Consider the following 15,471-nt stretch of genomic DNA (forward strand, 5'->3'; position numbering starts at 1 on the left):
CAGAAGGCCATAAATTCATCAGTCATCTTGCAAAGTAATTGGTACATAGTGGATGCTTAATAAACATTAGTGTTTTTTTCTCTATTTCCTCATCTGTAAAATAGGGTTGATAATTCTGCCCTGCTAACTTTGTATAGGATCTAGGCTCTGATAATGGATGAAAATAATTTAGGAGAAAGCAATTTTAATTGTAAAGTGCTATGTCAACTTAGGGATTATTTTTATTGAAGCTTTCTAGGCCTTTCATGAATTGATTCTAAATTTTCTTTCCAGGTTAATTTACTTCAGTACCTTATTCACTCTGCCCCAGTCACGGACCTGCCTGCACATCCCCCGAATATGCCAGCTTTGACATGTTTTTGCTTACATATGTTTATGCTATAGGGATGTCACTCCCCACTGTATACTCTGTCCACATGCATCAAGATACAACACCAGTATCCTCACTGTTTCTGATTCTACTAGGAAGAATTGCTTTTCCCTCAGAAGTTATAAGAGCTTGGCCTTTTATTTAACATTGATTTTATTCTGACTTTTATTGTGTTGATCGTTTTGCCTGTTTGCTCATCCACTAAATTGAAAGCTACTTGAAGGCAGGGACATTTCTAATATAACGAGGCATGTTTTCCATAGAAATTGTGTTATATGTGGAATAGAACTAGGTACATGCAGGCAAGCAAAAAAAGTCCTTTTGACAATGGAGTTAATGACTGGAAGGTACTGCGTATGGAGCTTTTAGAGCCCAGTCATGTTGATTGGAATGGTGAGTGTGCTTGGGAAAGTTGTGAGAAGTAAGCTTTGAAAGGTAGCGTAGCATCTGGCTGTGGAAGTCCCTGACAGCAGCCGGAGAACGTGGACACCACTGTATGAGGACAGCCATTTTCAGTTCTTATTTAGCAGCAGAATGCCCTTCTCTGATGTTTATACCTGAACTCCAGCATATAAGAAAGATAAAAACAGAGTTGCTGTGGTTGACACAGGCTCTGGATTTCCACCGGCCCGGATGTTCCCTCTCGTTGATGTTTTTGATGTCATCTTGGCCCCTCAGCAGAACAGTTGGGGTTTTATGAGGCAAGGTTTGATAACTAACCACCTCCTTGTGCTGGAAAAAAACATGATGAGAGTTGTGCCTCAGAAAGCAAAGTCTGGTAGCAATGTGAAAGACAGCCTGGAGAGCGGGGTGTCTGATTCATTGAATGCTCCGTTATCTTCCTGTATCACCCCAGAACAATTGCCAGTCTTCAAGGATTATCCCGTGGAACAGTTTTTCCTAACTGCCCGCCTCTCCCAGTTTCTTCCACAGCAGTTGTTTAGTTCTGCTGGTTTCCACCATGGCAGATTGCGCTCACTGCCTAGATGTCTGACTCTACTAGCTGAACATTCCTCAGGCTGTTGAAACCCATTACTTTTGCTGGCTTAGTGCACTTGTGCCAAGTCTTGGCAATTTTTTTTATAGGTAATAATGTTCACTTTTAGCCCTGCTTATAGCTTATGCTTTGTTCCTTTCAATACCGTGTGCTCAGAAAGATGCTTAAAATGGGCCCTTGGGAAGATGATTGCATTGAATTATTGTATTCAGAACAATCGAGGCTGGCCAGTTAGCTCGGTTAGAGTACAGCCTTATAACACCAAGTTCACAGGTTTGGATCTCCTTACTGGCCAGCTGCAAAGAAAACCCCCGAAACAAAAAAACCCACAAAAAACACACAAACCCCCCCTGATATACTCATTAAATTAAAAAGAAGATGAATATCCAAGTGATAGATGAAAATAAGAGCTATTGTTTAAGAAACAATAGATTGTATATCCATTTGGATTCTCTCAGAAACCTGTCTTCTTAGTCTGCATTTTCTAATTCCAATATGTAGGTTATAAAGTTAAAAAAGAGGAAAAACAAAAATAACAACATTTATTTCTGTTTTACTTAGGCAATATGGTCTTTTGGGTAGGGCCCAGACAGCTAAAGCTTGATTTGTAGGTTGCATAGGCATTTTACAGCTAAGAAATTAGCTTGGCTTAAGATAATTTGGAGATAAACGATTAACTGTGTACCGTCTAATAAGCAGGAGTCTAATTATTTAAGCCAATTACTATCTTACACATTTTTCACTTAAGATATGAATAAGTGGTTAATATTATTTCTTTCTTTTTCAACATTTAAAAAAAATGTTCAAATTTATCACTATTCTTTGGGCTTGACCATGCCTTTGGGAAGGAATTGGTATTTTCTTTTGAGAAGGAAAAGGCATAATTTGTTGAGGGAGTATAGAATCATAAAGAAATATGTTTTCCCACTTTTACTATTAGGGTATATGATGGGCAGTTACTTTGAATTTTCATATTCGTATTCTATTAAGGTTTATGATAAGCAGTTAATTTTCATATTACCATATGGAAAAGTGTGTGTGTGTAAGGAGAATATTGTTAAATTAAGAAAATAAATGAGGCAGTCTTTCTGGAATCTCACATTACGGAGAGCATCTCATTCAGGAGGAGGCATTTTCCTGTGTTCTAAGAAGTTTTTAGAGGCTAGAAAGTAAAAAGGTGATCAGTGCCTAGTCTGCTCAAACCCATGCCTACCAGAAAATTTACTTCTCAGCCTCCCAAACTCCCTGCTCCAGTTCAGAGTTAACAATTAATGAGCCCTAACCGTGACCTGGGTATGTGCCAGGTATTTTACATACGTCCTGTCATTTATTTCTCCCAATAACCTCTGAAGTGTAGGGTAGATGCTATTATAATCATCTGCATTTTATAATACAGAAACTGAAGCTCAGAGAAGTGAAGTAACTTTCCCAAGATGAGGTAGCTTGTAAATGCAGAGGCAGCATTCAAACTCATTGATGTCTGACTGCAAAGCAATTCATGCAGTACAAGGCTTCCTTGTGTTCACCTTTGGCTTTGTGGCCAGCACCATGCATTATGCTATGAGTACCTGCAAAAGCATTAGAAGAGTATGCCCATGTGATGTTTGTAATTGGTTGGGTATTCAAATCACACACTCTTGAAACAATTAGAGGGTGGATGACTATTTATTTACACACTAGGTTGAGAGAATGTCCATCATAGTGCACCACACTTCTCTATGATACCTGCACCTGGCATGTGCTTCCTGGATGTTCATAATCAGTGAAATATTTTCCCTTTTTTAAATTTTATTTTTTAAGTAGATGCTTTAGTGTTGTATTGCAAAATGTTTTAAGATAGTATAAACCTGGACCCAAATATCTATTTAAATGTTTATTTTGTGGAGACAATTAACTTTACTTAATCAAATGATTCAATGAATCTTCACTGAGCATCGAATATGGCTGAGGCACTTTGCTGGTGTCAGAGATTAGTTACATGCTGTACTAGAAAGAGAAATGGACTTGTAGGGTAGATGCTGTGTCAAGCATAGGGCCTGCCACAAATAGAAAGTACATAAGAAATATTTATGAACTGAAAGGAAGAATAAAGTTAAATTGTGCTCTATAAATTCGGCAAATTAGTTAATGTCTCTAAGTTTGTTTCTTCATCTGAAATAAAGGATAATAAATCCCAGGTCAGAGAGATTGCTGTTGAGATTAAATGAGTTAAAATATGGGAATATGCCCAGAACTGTCTGGCACATATTAGATGGTTAGTAATTGTTGGTCAAATAATGAAAAATAAATAACATATTATCCCTATTCTCAAGCAGTGTCAAGATTTAAAATGTGATTCTTATATGCTGTGAAGTTGAACTTTAGTTCTCATATCCCTGTATTTGCTTTAAAATTCTGTGTCTATTTCACCAATAATCCAAAGGGTTTTTGTTCCCTAAGAAGAAAACACACATACACAAACACACCCACATGCTCCTGTGTGTCTGCTCACATATGCGCTCATATTTAATTCTTCTCTGCCTGTGCTGTGAAAAAGAAAATCCGTACAAGGTTATTGCTTAACACTATCAAGTATTTTTTACATTTAGATGCCCTCCACGATAATAAGAAACATGGAGAGTGAGCAGAAGCAGTGGGGTTAATGATTTGAGAAAACATTGGATACAGAAAGAGATTTATAGGTATTAGAATTTGAACAGCTTATTTTTCACTTCTTCCACACACAGTGTGGTTCTTACAAACATATCTATTGCGTTTTTTTCCTCCTACTTGAGAATTGGCAGAAATAAAGCTGAGTGATACTAAAGGATGTGGTGTACATGCGACATGCTTCTGTTTGTGTCCATCTGGGGAGAATGTCACTTGTTTTAAAGTCCTTTCTCCTCTCTTTTCTAACGGGAAGAAGAAATGATCTGTTTCTTCTTTCAGACAACAGTGAACTTTATTTTAGTCCCTGTTGCTGTTTTTGTGAAAAATTACTAGTATGAAGTATAATAGATGCAAAGCAGTGTTTTCACTTTGTTAACATCAATTCATATTTTAATAATGTGTTTTGAGGTTTCTCTGTCTTCAAAGCTAACCATTTAAAAAATTTTAATCTCTAAACTGATTATTTTGTGTATAATTGTTTAAATCTCATAGGTTATGTTGATGATCTTATTGTATTTATTGAATTTCTTTGTTTCAAGATTATTATATCTTGACTGCCAGAAAACAAACCACTTTTCTGAAATTGGATTTGAATTATCATTCAAATGTAAAATGCTATGATTATAAGGCAGCATGAAAAACCCAGAAAAATTTATTAAATTTAAACTACTGCTTTCAGGTACACATTTTCAACTGTTTTAGAAGTAACTTTGAGTTAAAATTGAAATGTCAAATAACATAAAAGTTAAAATACATGTGTGGTTCAGTGTTGCAATCACAAATGTTTAAATATTAAACATTAATTTATTTCATGCCGCTGGCAGGTCACAATGATTCATTGTTTAATGAAAAGAAATATTGTCTGCTTGATGACTTCTATGTTCTCTAATAGAACTGTGTGTGTTTCTTTACCATAGTAACAGGCTTTGTTCTGCTAGTACATACTTAACTATGATTTTTAAGTCAGGTATGAATCCACCTATTTCAGACATAATCTATAACTGGAATTCACAAATTCTATAACTTTTAGGAAATGCTTCTTTTCTTCTTCTAGGAAGGTAATAATTATGAAAAGATGCCTCTACCTTATATACTACATTCCTTACAGTAATCAGGGCAGACCCCATTAGAACCAGCTGCTTTGTACCCACTGATAAGTTTAATATACGTAGTAAAGTGCTGCTGTAAATGAATCTGGAAAAAAGCTGCTTTAAGTAAAGGTAGTGAATTTTGGAGCAGACTTAAACAGAAATCTTTAACAGAGAATAAATTTATTTCATTGTGTTTTAGAGTCAATGCAGTTGTACATATATTTTTTCATACCACTTACTGTGACCTTGGGCAAATTACCAATCTCTCTGCGGTTTAGTTTCTATATTTGTAAAATGGTCATTATAATAGTTCCTACCTGAGAGGAATACCTGGAATTGTGCCTGGCACTTAGCAAATACTACATAAGCTTTACCTTTTATTATCATTATAGGAGGTATATTAGTTCATTTCTGTTGCTTATAATGAAATATTTGGAACTGGGTAATTTATAAAGAAAACAATATTTGTCACTTACAGTTTCAGAGACTGAGAAGTCCAAAGTCTAGGGAACACATTTGATGAAGGCCTTGATGGTAGTGACAGTGACCCAGGGGTCTCACATTGCAAGATGGTAAGAGCAGAGAGAGAGAAAGAGAGACAGACTCTCCTCTTCTTTTAAAGCCCTCAGAACCACGCCCATGATCACCATTTTTAATCCATTCACTACTGCATGGTCCTACAATCCAATCACCTCCTCAAGGCCCCACCTTTCAATTACCATAATAGGGTTTCCCACTCAACAGTTACAGTGGGGATTAAGTTTCCAATACCTGGAACTTTGGAGAACACAATTTAAGCTTCAGTGAGTTTGAGGGGGACTTTCAATCCACAACAGGAGGGTACTTCAAAAAGTTCATGGGAAGGTTCATATGATCTTTTAATTCTTTTTGAAGTACTTGTGTATGATCAGTACTACAGTAGGGTAGAGAAATGGGAACAGGAGGGCAAGTATTCAAAATTAGTAGAAATGGCACAGTTCTTGAGAGACTTGCTAGGGATGTAGGCTGGGTGTTATTGCTCTTGAGATGAGCCCCAATCACAAAATAACATTCTGTGGAAGGTGTTTTATATTTGGAATTTACTTATAAATATTCCAAGGAAAGATGCTACCATTTGAAGTCAGCTCAGTTACTTTCATTTATCAGAAAAAAATTGTCCCTCTGCGAAGCCTACTCACCCTGCCCCAGCAACCCAAATCCAGCAACACAATCTATTCCTCCAACTCAAATAGACTTCCTCTCAGCCCCCACTCAAATCTCTCAATTTTCTATGTATTAAGAAATCACATCTGAAACAAATTTCCAAACCTATACATAGGGTTGAATGAAAAAAATTCATTTAGAGTCTGAAAGTGCTGCTTGTGTATTTAATTTTTAAAAGAGTTCAAGACAGTAGTCTTTCAGGTTTTCATTTTAGTTTTTTTGATCTCTTAAATCTATTAACTGTAATTGAAAGATGGTTGCCTTTTTGAATTGATTTAAAAGAGTTGTATTTATAGTCCAGCATTTCATAGTCATCATTAAAAGATGTGTATCAAACTAATTTTTTTTTCTTGTTTTGTGTGGTAGAATTCTGACTGCATTAAAATAGCTTTAAGAGACAAAACTTTCAAGTGTAATTTAATTGCTGACTCAATAGACACATGATACTCTGCTACCATTTTGGCAGTGTTAGAAGCTGATTGACTATTTCTGATGTTATCAGTGGACTGCTTTTGTAGTATTCAAGGTGCTATATAAATGTAACTATGTCTTACTGGCTTTCTGTAAACTTATGTTTGGTCTGGTGAAAATTTGTTTTTCAAAATAAAATTTTCTCTTATGAAGTGCGAACATTATGTGTCTTTACACGTAGCTTATGTGAAAAATTGTCTGCATTGTGTGCTATAGTTTTGCAGTCTCTGAGAACAGTGTTCTGAGCTTAGTTATTTTCTTTAGATATACCATGACAACCAAATTTGTCAAGCAGCTGTTGAAGATGGGAGTATTGGACTATGGAAATGTGGCTTCAAAGGAGTCACAGTAATCGCAGGGTGAGAATAGATTAGATAGTGTTGCCAAATTTGTAGAGGAGGGAGTGTTAGAATCTAGAATCGGTAAGGAGGAACATATCAACATAGAGAAGCATATTTCGAATTTTAGATTTCATAATAAGATTTTTGAGACAGTTTTGCAGGTATGTCTCAAGAGAGGAGGAAGGATTGGAATGGATTTGAATTTACTCTGCAAGCACTTAAAATTTTTAATGCAGTCCACAATCATGTCATGTCGGAAGGTGACTTAATTTGAAAGTAAGCTGACATGCAACAGACTTGACTTCCTGGAGAAACTGCTCTCAGCAGAAAATAAACAAAGTTTAATATAAAAAGGACAAGATCACTTGTCTGAGGGGGAAATAACTTGTGCGTTCATAGAACATCGTATCTAAGAAACAGTTGCCAAAGCAGATATTGCAGTGAAGGTGAGGACAGTAGACTTAAGGTGACCGTATCTTGTTAACTGAGAAGAAAAACAAGTTTTGAAAATACATAAACACACCCCCCCACACACCCCACATTTTAAAGGGAAAAGAGAAGCTCTATTTTTGATGCTTTAGGTAAAATTGTTTTTGTTGTGCCGTGCCATGATTCTCAAATGTGACTTTAAATGAAGATTTTTATAGAGCCTATTTTTAAAAAATATTTTATTCCAGGAAATTAAAAAAATAACTATGTAGGATCCATACTGGGCACTTTTTCATGAATTAAAACCTGGAATAATTGTTAAATAGTTTCCATGCTAATTTTGTTTTTTCTGTGTTTTGTGTGGAACATTGAATAACACTACCCTGTGTTTTTAATTGCACTTTACAGTTTTCACTTCTTGCTCATGACCTCATTTGATCCTCAGAGAAACAGTATGAAGGTGAAGATGAAGTATATGAAGTCAGAGGTTGCATGACTTGCCCAGAGGAAGTGAGAGATGGGGCTATGCTCACATTTTTGGAGCCAGACTACAAAGCAGTTCCGTAGGATGAGAGCAGGAGCATGAGAGGATGAGAGTGCAGGAGCAGCTTTGATTTAGGAAAAGAGCTATTTAAATATTGGCTGGTCATTGGTATTGCAACAGCTGACTTAGGCTAAACTCCATCAAGAAAACCATGCAGAAGAGGCAGTTTTTATGAACTAATGAAAGCATCCACTTAGAATGGAATTGAAGCTACGTTTCCAGACTTAGATGAATTAGTTTATATATACTGATTTGACCAAATTTACCTTCCAAAAAAGTAGTCTCTGTTCGGAGAAGTTTCAAATTATAAAGAAGCAATTTTGAGATGAGACAGGAGGATTTTACATCTTGTGAAATCTTTTCAAAATTCAAAAATTAGTGTGTCAGAGCCCAGCATCTGTTTTGTGACCAGACTTTTCTTGTGTGGGTTATATTGGATAGAAGGCATGATTTGATTATGTGGTCAGAAACAGTCTGGGCAAAACTGTTAAATCATCAGTTTTTGTCTGATTGGCTCCAGCCTCATTTTCTTATGGTCGTTTTTCAGTTCAATGGAACAACTTACCCTGAAAGCCTCATCAATGACTCAGTGTCCTAATCTTTTACTCCAAAGTCTACTCTCAAAATAGATACTCTCTCTCCCCATTAACTATTTCAGTTGAGACCCAAATTTTAAATCAACAGAAGGAATCTCTTTCTGCAACTGTGGGCTTCAGCAAGTTAGAGGGAGGGATCTTAGTGGTGGGGGACAGTAAAGCAGGAAAGAGTGTGTTCCCCTTACTCATGAAAACGTGCTACTGAGGTTGTGTTTACTCATAACAGCTAAGCAATCCTGGTAGTAATTAACCAGGTTCTATTACTACTCGATTCTTTTAGGAGAAAAGACTGCCAAAATTTTGCAAAGCACACATTATAAACCTACTGGAAGCATTTGATTTTTTGTGAAGGCAGTAGGTAACTCTTAGCTAGAAAATAAAAAGTATTACTGTAGTTTTTGTTTACTTTAAGAAGCATTTTACCAAACAAAAGATCATGTGAAACTTTAATCATGTGAAACTTTTTAATCAAAAGAAGTGAAACTTTAGTGTTTAGCATTATGCATATAATACATAAAGTTCAAGATCTGGGGCCTGAGATATTTCCTCCCAAGCTGCACACATACTTTGAAATTCCATTACCTACCTGAGTCCACCATTTCACTATTTGTTATACTGAACAGCTGATTTTTCAGTGTGGTTCCTCTGGGGCTCCGTGCAAAGTCATACAACACAACAGAATATGGAGTAGCAACCTGAATTCAGATCAGGTGCCAAGTGAATTTACAACTTTAACTTTAGGCCTAACAAGGAAGTTGTTTATAAAACAGTATTTGGTGTATTAATTGATTTAGTAGTTTGATGTGTGTCTTGGTATTTTAACATATATACCTAACCTAGAAATATGCAGAATGTTATTTTCTTTTTAATTATCTGAAGAATTGAAATTTCGATGTCTTCACCTCTATATGAGATGCTATAATTGTATTCGACAGTATATCCAAACACCACCACAAAATATTGGAATCAGGAAAATTGGGTTTGAATTTTGTCTGAAACACTATGTCATTTGGGCATCTTGTCTGTGCCTCAGTTTCTACATCTGTAAAATGAAGATGCTAAAAATAGCAACTTCATAGGGCTGAAGTGGGAATTAAATAAAATCATTGATTTACTATTAAGGCATATTATAAAGTGCCCAATAGGTGGTATTCTTATTGCATTTGATATAATTCATTTATGAATATGAAACTTCAAGTTTCTTTGGCCATAACAAATATATCCTTAATACAGAGTATGAACAATGCACTCTTCATAAGTTATACTCACTTTTAAATAATATGGACTATTGATTGGACTTCTACATTTATGATAATGACCGCATTTTGGACACCTCATTACTTGGGATTGGTACCCTTTCCACCACCACAGGAACCCTAGCTACTCAAATAGACTTGTGTAGAGTGTCTAGTAGAAAAATATATATTTAGACTTTGCCTAGAATCTCATTTGGATAACTAAATGTCCCAGTTCAGTAAACCATATTTTTATGCCTATATTTTATTCAAGATATGATAAAGCCATAAAAATAGCCAAAGAACAAAATTAGCTTTATTCAATACAAAGAATGCTATTGAACAAGAAATTCTGCAGAATATTCTTAAAGTTCCCTATGTTCCTTTATTCGTGCATTATGTATCCTAACCATATTTGAATATCTTTATGATAAATTTTTTGCATAAACAGGTTTGATAGTCATAATTGTAGGCTGGGGTTTGTTAGCTAGAGATTTATATTTTTTAACTAAGTATCATGGTTATCGGGGAATCCACTTCTTTTCGCTAAGTCAGTGGGCCTCCATCAAGTTCCACACCCCCTAGACAACTGGAGTCTTGATCTTGTCCTCTTCTCTTCCTTTGCTGGTGGCTGCCTGGTTCATGGCATGTTCATTTTGGGTATACTACTCTGACACTGGCACCACCCTGGGTGCCAACATTAAGAGGATAATTTTATCAGGAAGAAATAAAAGTAACTATTTACTTGCTCTGGCCCCCACCCGAACTCCATCTCAAGTGAGCATCATATCCTGATTTGTTGTCTTAAAAAAAAAAATTAACTATCGGGAAAATAAATCCTTTAATTTCAAATCACATTTCTCTCTTGGGTCAGAACATCTCATCAATATTTATGCTACAACTCAAGTGAGAATGCTAAACAACTGTGAAATTCATACTGGGCACAGGTGGTAACATGATCTTAAGATGGGGAAAGCCCTAAATCCCTTAAGTTATTAAGCAGAAACCTCCCATTCCCTAATTATTTAGTCATTTCTTACCTTAATATTTGAAAAGATTTCTCTTCAGTTCATTCTGGTTCCTTACGTTTGATCAAAACCTCATCACCTAGTTATCATGTCACAAGTGAAGCTGTATATTTGACTCTTTTCTCATTTGGATAGTAAATTGGTAAGAGAAGCATAGTCACTTGGCCATGACTTCTTTGGTAATCTGATTCTGGCTTTATCATCTCTTGAATTGCTTGTTCTTTTTTATATACCCTATCAGTGGTTGGCTTATCTGTGACCAGGGATTAGCCAAGCTCCATGGCTATAGACTTCGCTGGAGTAAACCTTTGTCACAAATTATAGATCTAGTGACAACCAAACATAATCTAAGGAAGAGGTGGCCATTATTCCTCTCTTTTTCCTGTGTGGTCCCAGCGATGGGCTCATTAGATAAGACTTTGGAATGTACAGGTTTCCCTATGTATGTCTGGCTATGGGAAATGGTTATTTACAAAAATCTGTGACATGTAAATTAGGAAAGTGATTATTTGCAAAATAGGTGGATACACCATACTCTCCCTTTAAATCAGTATCCTTACTGAAACGTTGAAGGTGTTTCAGTTAATAAAAAAAGAAAAAACTTTTTTTTTTCTTTTTGTCTTTTTTACTGACTGGTAACGGGATCACCGTACCGGGGACCGGCAACAGGATCGCAACCCTCGGTGTTGCACCTGCACCGTGCTCAGCCAGTGAGCAGGAACCAGTCTCCACATGGGATCCGAACCCTCAGCAGGAGCGCCGCCGCGCTCCCAAGCGGTGCACTCTCCAGTGTGCCACCGGGCTGGCCCTAAAAAGAAAAAACTTTTGAGCATATCTACCTTATAGTGTGGTATGACTGGAATCACACAAAGTTATGTTCTTAGTCTGGTGCACCTGAAATTTGATTGAAAAGAGATAGAAGTTATTTTTCTTTGGAATTGAAATACATGCTTCAGGCTGAGCAAAACTTAGAAAAGTTCCTGTGTCCATGGATCCATTTTTCATTAAACTCAAAAAACCAGAGGTAAATTCTGCCCTTTGGATTGTAATGACTCACCTTGGTCTCATGTTCACAGCCTTTTGTCTCAAATTAGCCTTCCAGCAGCAATTCCTGCTACATGACTTCACTCTCTTTCCATTGCAGGCACAACCATTTCCCCAACGTGGTGTATTAATTAAGAGACTTTGCACTGAAAGCAATAGAAACCAATTCTGGCTAGCTTAAGTAAAAGGGGGATAGTTGGCCAGACCCTAGAAATTTATAGGGTCAAAGGAATTCCTTGGTAGCCAGAACTTGTAGACCAGCTCATTCTCCAGAATGCTACCTTACATGTGTCTGCTCCATCGATTTGCTGCCTCTTGAGTGTCTCTGTTTCAGATCTTCATACTCTGGAATGGGAATTTGTTTGGACCAGTTTGGGTTAGGCATTGGTCAGCAGGGTCATGTAGCTTAGAAATGGCTATTGGTAGACAGTTCCAGAGATGTGGAAATTGTTAAACTAAGGCATTTATCTTATGACATGACTGCTCCACATGCCAGGTTCTCTCCAGTCTTCATTCCTTTATTTATGATGTTTCTTCTGCTTTTGTACCCACTGCCAGTCAAAATCTTCTCAGTGCAGCTCACAGTCTCTCTCCTCTATGATTACTTATTAATTTAACATTATTTTTCTGCCTTATACATTGTGTTGTCTTCTCTTCGCTGCAGCCTACCCCATCAGGCTTGTATTATGCCATGCTCTGAAGAGATGACAGTAAATGCTAAGAACCTGGATTAGGTGAAAATGACTATTTATTGACTTAGTTGTATCCTAGAAGTCTCAAAGGGCTATAAGTAGACTATTTGGTAGCTGCGAGACAGTACTCAGATGACTTGAAGACTGGTATTTGTAACAGGCAGAGTAAAGTCAGTTTTGGGGCATTTGCATTACTTGTTTCAGGAAAAGGGAGATACAGAGAGAAAGGGCCATGGAGTGGGGTTAGAGGTGGAGGCATGAGTCCCTGAGCCTGGTACCTTTGTACATGTCTCAACCCCTGCCAGATGCCCTGTAATATACTAAGCATCTCCTACCAGGCTGCTGTACTAGGGGTGAGAGATGGCTTTGTAGGCATGACAGCTGTCTGGCTACAACAAGGGCTACTGCGAGGCTAAGGCTGACGTCGTGAATCCTGCTCACAGCACCAATTGTCTAGCTCTTAATCCTATTCATGATGCCAATTGTAAAGCTAGGCGGCCACACTAGTTATCATGTCTCTTTTACCTGCTGGTAATCCTGCACGAACTGGGTTGATGGTTGAACTAGGGCTGGGTCTGGAACTCCCAGACCCCTCAAGCTCATTCACAGACTGGGTCACAAACCCTTCACACGCGAGGCTGGGTCACCAGACCCCTCCCTGCAGGTCTATAAGCTAGATAACCGGCCACATGGTCCTTGGAAGCTGCAGGTCTGGAAAAAACATGGCGTGCAGGGCAGGAGCACGAGGCAGTAAAACACCAGCCAAAGTGGCGCCGCCTTGCAGGTACACGTACTCCACCCACACACACAATGTTACCGAACCACCCTGAACCGGCTCTGAGGGAGGGGAGTCTGACCAAATTGTTCCGTTTTCCCAACACAGCTATGGTGTGGCCCTGGAAGAGGGAAATGCTGTATTAGGAGTCTTCATTCCTAACTTAAGATAAAACTACAGATACAATAAGATCAAGGATTATACCTCAGGAGAAAGACAAAAGCCAGGTAGTAAAGGAGAAGAAAAGAAGGAAGTTATTTTAATTTTTTTTTAAACTAAGGAAAGCCACGATAATTGAACATAAACCATAGCAGCCAGTATAAAAGTGGAGTCATTGTCTGATAGCAGTCAACATCTCGGTTTATCCAAAGAAGAAAATACTTGCCAAACTTAAGATCTTAAGTTTTTGAATTTTGGAGTTCTTTCTGATTTTGTTTCCCTACTTAAATTTCCATTTTCCTTGTCCTGATTTTTAAAAAATGCATCTTATGTGATTTTACTGTAAATACTTTAAGCTTTTGTAAACCCTTTATGGAACAGACTGGAGCAACAGTATGATTAAATAACCAAATGAAAAACAAATAAATTAAAAAAAAACAATTTTATTATCACCCAAACACAAGTACATTTCTTGGGCAGAAAAAGATGGCTAAGTTAGTAATTGAGACATTGGCCTGCTGTGTTGTATTTGGTTGCATTTTATTAAACTTGTATTTACATAGTTGAAAAAAATGTAGATGTAACTTTTTATGCATTATCAAGTATTCATGTTAAAGTATGAGCTTGAAAGCATCACTATGTGATCTTGAGGAGTAAGGCCCTCCGTGGTTCATAGGTGTGTAGTTAATGTTAACTCAGGGACATAGGTCTTTAAGTCAAGAGTGATGTGGAATTGTCATAAAATCACAATATTTTTCAAACATTTTCTACTTTATATCTGAAGTTTTAATTTCTTAGATGAAAGTCTTCATTATCTTTTCAAGGTGTTTTAACTTTTGCTCTTATTTGTAAAATTTCTGTTTTAGTTCTCTCTCCTTTTTGGAGGTGGGGTTCTTTGGAGTATGAAGAGTGTCTGCTTCTTTCTTAACATAGTAGAAGCTGTGCATTCCAAAATATTTGTTTCCAGTTTTTATTATTTTTAAACTTCGCTTTGGAGATAAAACTAAATGGAAAAATAAAAGGTAATAGCTGCTGAATCCCTTCAGGAACTTTACAGAGTCCAGGTTCTTGGTCTGTTTGGCTATAGCAGAATTTATGAAAATCTAAAACATTAATGATGCCTGAAAGGCAGGCTGCTGCACAGAGATGAATGCACTGCGTGGCCTGAGAGTGAAATTAAAGAAAATTGAAACTTCAGCATTTTGAAGATCATTGAGGGATCATTTTTGTATGTGTTCAAAAAATTTTATGAATAATGTTTGGATAGAATCCATATAAACCCAATTCATGTTAGAACTGTAACATCTTTTCTGTACAGAAAACTGTTGTAAGTAGATAGTAAAAGAAGATATATTTAAATGTTTATAGTAGGCAACAGAAAACACCGTGGAAAAATCCATTGAAAGCAGTATTAGTAGTGCTTCCTGTCCCTTTTTATAGTACTGGAAAATATGAAGCAAAAAGGATTTTGATTATATATGCAGAAGATCTGCTCTTATGGTGTATATTTTATATCTGCCATAACAGACAATTTAGCATCTTTCACTGTCAAATGAATTAGCTATGGTACATATCATGGGTGGTTTTAAAGCTATTTGCTATTAATAATAAGGTGTTTAAAATATAGTAGTAAATGATTATAGTATATTTCACTGGTGCTTTCAGTTTGCTGTTTTGCAGGCATCAAATCCTATTTATAAGGTGGCATTATCCAAAGTGAATGAGGGAAAATAATCTACAAAATCAGCGCTTTTTTCACATTCACAGGTGGAAGACTCACTCTCTCTGATAAAGTGAGATAGCATTTCAGAATTAAAAATTCTGAGGTATAGATGGATAGTCCCAAG

The sequence above is a fragment of the Galeopterus variegatus genome, unplaced genomic scaffold, assembly GCF_000696425.1.
Source record: "Galeopterus variegatus unplaced genomic scaffold, G_variegatus-3.0.2 Scaffold3280, whole genome shotgun sequence".
Lineage (NCBI taxonomy): Eukaryota > Metazoa > Chordata > Mammalia > Dermoptera > Cynocephalidae > Galeopterus > Galeopterus variegatus.